The 5,000-nt window shown below is 39.1% G+C and overlaps 1 protein-coding gene across 2 annotated transcripts in view; it reads left to right on the top strand.

Annotated features, from left to right (window-relative positions):
- sema6a (sema domain, transmembrane domain (TM), and cytoplasmic domain, (semaphorin) 6A) overlaps window positions 1-5,000 on the top strand; it is a 124,409-nt gene that overhangs the window by 3,717 nt on the left and 115,692 nt on the right. The window lies entirely within an intron of this gene.

A 5,000-nucleotide genomic window follows, 5' to 3' on the forward strand; every position in this document is an offset into this window, starting at 1 on the left:
CTCAACTCAACAGTGTTTCTGTTTCTGCGTTCTGCATCCCCAGTTCCTAAAATAAACATTTATTCCGAGTACAAAGAACATTTTAATATTCTGAAGAATCTTTAGTGGTGCCATTGATGTTAAAGTTGTTGTCCTCATGGAAGGCCAATAAAGAGCCTTAATTCGTGTTTAAGCGTGTAACAGGTATTGTGCTGACCCCGAGGTCGTGTGTGCCCCTGACCCCTGGGGTCGTGCAGGGTGTGTCCGTGACCCCTGACCCCTGGGGTCGAGAAGGGTGTGTCTGTCCGCGATCTGACAGACTTCTGCGGCGGAGACAGCGGCACAGCTCGGGTTTGCGAGCGTTTAGTCCAGGCTCGTCCTCCGCGGTGAACGCTTTGATTCGGTGGCCCAGAAGACGATAATGTTGGTTAATCTCATTGTCTGCTGTGTGTTCTGCTGTTGTCCTGTGCTGTGGCGGACGGCCAGCGCTCCCAGCGAGCCCAGCGAGCCCAGACTCCTCTAGCGTTTCACAGTCACGTGGCCTCGGTGTTCAGCGTTATCTGGACATCAACACACGGATCAATCTCAGCGTTATTACACACTGGAGATCTGTTGAGTTTGAGCTGGGTCATTCTCAGTGAAAACCCTCAGTAGCGAAGCGTTGAACAGTGTGTGTGTGTGTGTGTGTGTGTGTGTGTGTGTTGAAGAGGAGAACTGAGAACATAAACACCGGAGACGGCAGCGCCGGATTTACTGCGTTCTGATGAGACGCGATTCATTATTACATATACAATATGTTTTACATCTGATACACATTTAGACTAAAATGCCATTCTCATTTAATTGAGTTAAACACTTAAAATAAAAACTGCATGAAATAATTACCAAGAAGTTAAATTGAGTATATTCTAATAAATAGAGATATTAGTAGTGTCTGTGTTTTAATGTTTGCTCATGATAACAGCAGAGGAAATATTGTCATGCAAATATTGATCAATAATGCACTGTTTCCATTAAAAATAGGCATAAAGCAATTAAAAATGTTGTTTGGTCAGTGGAAAATATTGAGAAAAACTTTCTCTGAAATGTATTTTATATTTGATTTATTTATTCTAAAACAAGGCAAGGATCGTCTATAAATGATCTTTAGCATTGTAAAGTGACGCACATCCGCATCTCATATTCTCCTAATGTCTCGTACCGTTAAACATGCGATCACACGGATGAATATGCATATGCAAATGATATGCAGATGAGGATATAGTAAACGAGGCGTTGTAAGCTCGTATATGGATATTCCGGGGAGGAGACGCATGTGAACACACTCTTCCTCTGACTGGGGATGTTGCGCATACACACTCTTTATAAGTCTGAATATGGTTTGGCGTATGTAACTTTTAGTGAGGACAGTTTAATAAACGAGAGCCCTGGATCGTCTTGTTGAAGCTCAACTGTTGATGTTCAGTGGAACGCTCTCGAACACATGCTGGGCTGTTAACACAATCTCGGGGCAAATCTGGACAAACCCACACGCTGGGGGGCAAATATAATGTAACCCAACGGCTGGGTTTGTCCAGATTTCACTCCAACCCCCCATTTTTTGTTTGGCGATCAGGAAAACGCTGAACGGTGTGTGTGTTCTGTTCATGGTGTGTGTGTTCTGTTCATGGTGTGTGTGTTCTGTTCATGGTGTGTGTGTTCTGTTCATGGTGTGTGTGTTCTGTTCATGGTGTGTGTGTTCTGTTCATGGTGTGTGTGTTCTGTTCATGGTGTGTTGACGAGAGAATGGAAAGATAAACAGGAGACGCCAGCGCCGGATTCTCTGCGTTCTGATGAGACTGTAATGAGTAGAGTCTGAGGAACACAAAGCCGAGGACGAGAACGGCATTGAGCGCGACTGATGGCTGTTGGTCACACCAGTGTGTGTGTGTGTGTGTGTGTGTGTGTTTACTCCCTCAGTCAAGGCCAGGAGGATCCGCTCAGCCTGAATTATTGATGAATTGCACTCAATTATGTTAAAGGAGCGCAGTGTAAATCACAGGCTCAGGAACGCTGTGGATCTCCATGATTCACTCGCATGTGTAATGCATGAGCTCGGGCGACATCACGGGAACTGGGACATTTACGGGGATTATACTGCGTGTGTGTGTGTGTGTGTGTGTGTGTGTGTGTGTGTGTGTGTGAAGATGCAAAACGTCTTTCTACATGATTATTATTTAACCGTTCCTTCGATTTATAGCTTTTGAATCATGTTTGATGGATGATGCTCATGTAGGAAATATCAAAAGCTTTAAAATATCCGTTTAACTTGATATTAGTTATCATGAACTCAGGATGAGCAACACTTATACAACATTATTATAGTTCATACAGTTACTAATACATTTATATTAACATTAGTTATTGCACAAGGTTAATACTGCTCAGTCTCAGTCTCAGTTGCTTCATGATTCGTAAGAAGTGCAGAAAGCAGATCAATAAGAGTTTGAGCTGAGATGATGAAACACTCACTGTAAATACTGTGAATATAACCACAGAACGATGATGAGACTGTGTGTGTGTGTGTGTATGAAGGTATTTTTGGTGCAAATCAACTGAACGCCTGTGACAGTGGAACTTGTAGTTGTAGACAATAGCCACACATGTGTATCAGTGAATTTGTAGTCACAGAGATAAATGTTTTAAGAGTTGCAAACTTGTAGACTTTTTTTTCTCTCCAACAAACACAACACAACAGATACACATTCTCAAATTCTTCATTGCAGGTGCACAAATCCCATTCTACAAATCACAAATTAAGAAATTTGTACGCTCACATTTTTGCTACAGTTGCTGCAGTGAATATGGTGCAAAACGCATTCACACACCCGCATCAACAAATGTGAAGTCACGGAGAAATGTTGCACATCCGCAAATCAGTGTGTGCATTCATCCAATGAGAGTTGCACACTTGTAGAATATTTTCTCACAAATGTCTTGGATATATTTCTAGCACAAACACAAGTACATAACTACAACTGCTTGAATCTGCTGTGACGAATCTCAAACACTGTTTTCGCCTTCAAGTGACAAGTTTCGCGCGCTCTCCCTTTTGTACTGAGACAAGTGGAGCAAAAGTGAGTTGTGCATCTGTAGAGGCAGTGGGCGGAGCCGACATTAATATTCATGAGTTTCCCGGGCATGCGCGTGTCAAACTGCTCATTTTAGTTCACGCTCCTCATTTCTCAGCAGGTTTAATGGATTATTTCAAAAAAGGCGCGACCGTAAACTACAATTGTCTATCGTTTCGTAAAGTTCATAAGGTTTTTATTAGTTTGCCCGTTTTGGGCTTTCCTCAATGACTGAAGATTGCAGGCATTCACTTCGTGTATAGGCCTTTATACATAACACGTAACTCGTTGTATAAATTGTAGCTTGCGAGGCTTTAAAACTGTGTCTTTTACTAATTGTTATCATTTGTTGAATGCAATAAATGAAATAAACCTGCATAAATGTATCTATGGACTAACATATAAATTACAAGAGGGAAACATATTAAATATATGTGTGATTGTTCTTAAATTCTTGTTTATTTAAATAAGCCAAATAATTTAAGACCACACACAAGCATGAATATGTTGCTTTAATAAGTACATGAGAGAAATATTTAACATTATTTTATGGAATAGAATAAGCAACCAATTTGATGTTCACAAAAATATATATATATTTACAAATATAGGCTACATGGCCTACTGGCCAAATTACATTACAAAATATAGGCTATATATATTTTGATTACAAAGTGTGCTTGTGCTGGTTTTGATATAATAATAGCCTACACTACTGTTCAAAAGTTTGGTATTAGTAGGGTACCAAGACTACATTTATCTGAAAATATTGTGAAATATTTTATCAACTGTTTTCTATTTTAATGTTTAAAAAATATATATTGTGATGGCAGAGCTCATTACACCAGATTTCAGTGTCACTTGATCCTTCAGAAATCATTCTAATACTGATTTGCTGCTCAAAAACATTTCTGATTATTATCAGACGAAAATGGTTGTGCTGCTTAATAAGGTGTGCATGGAAATCACTACAGCATCTGTTTTCAGGACTGTTTATGACTAGCAAGTTCAAAAGAACAACATTTATTTAATTATTATATTTTTTTTGTAAGATTATAAATGTCTTAGCTGTCATTTGTGATCAATTGATTGAATTCTTGCCCATTTGTATCAATGATCATCATATTCATCCAGGTACACAGTGCAACATAAGGTCAAAGAAAAAATATGGCAATGAGAAACATCAGTATATGGAGCAAAATGTTTATTAGACCACTGATATGGTTGTGGATGTTATTTCAGTAATTTCCAGAGATGACACAGTTTTAATGCTTCATAAGGTAAGGTAACAGAAGTAATAGATCAATTAAATGGTAATTGGCTCATGTATTTGGAACATTCTATAGCCTATCTAAGGAGTTCTGGAATTTTTGGTTTCACGGTAAAAGTGGAACTTTAAACCTTGTGATATTTTTTTGTAAATGTATATCTTGTTTGTAAAAAAAAAAAAAAAAAAAAAAGATTGCAGTGACATTCAACAGTTGATAACTAAAGTTAGTTTTAAAGCATTGCATTGTTCAAAGGAAAAGCAGAACGAAATGAACGAGTTGAAGTTTTCTGTACTTTATAATAGCCTACACGAAGTGAATGCAATCTTCAGTCATTGACGAAAGCCCAAAACGGGCAAACTAATAAAAACCTTATGAACTTTACGAAACGATAGACAATTGTAGTTTACGGTCGCGCCTTTTTTGAAATAATCCATTAAACCTGCTGAGAAATGAGGAGCGTGAACTAAAATGAGCAGTTTGACACGCGCATGCCCGGGAAACTCATGAATATTAATGTCGGCTCCGCCCACTGCCTCTACAGATGCACAACTCACTTTTGCTCCACTTGTCTCAGTACAAAAGGGAGAGCGCGCGAAACTTGTCACTTGAAGGCGAAAACAGTGTTTGAGATTCGTCACAG

Source organism: Phoxinus phoxinus (assembly GCF_949152265.1).
Source record: "Phoxinus phoxinus genome assembly, chromosome: 15".
NCBI classification, from domain to species: domain Eukaryota; kingdom Metazoa; phylum Chordata; class Actinopteri; order Cypriniformes; family Leuciscidae; genus Phoxinus; species Phoxinus phoxinus.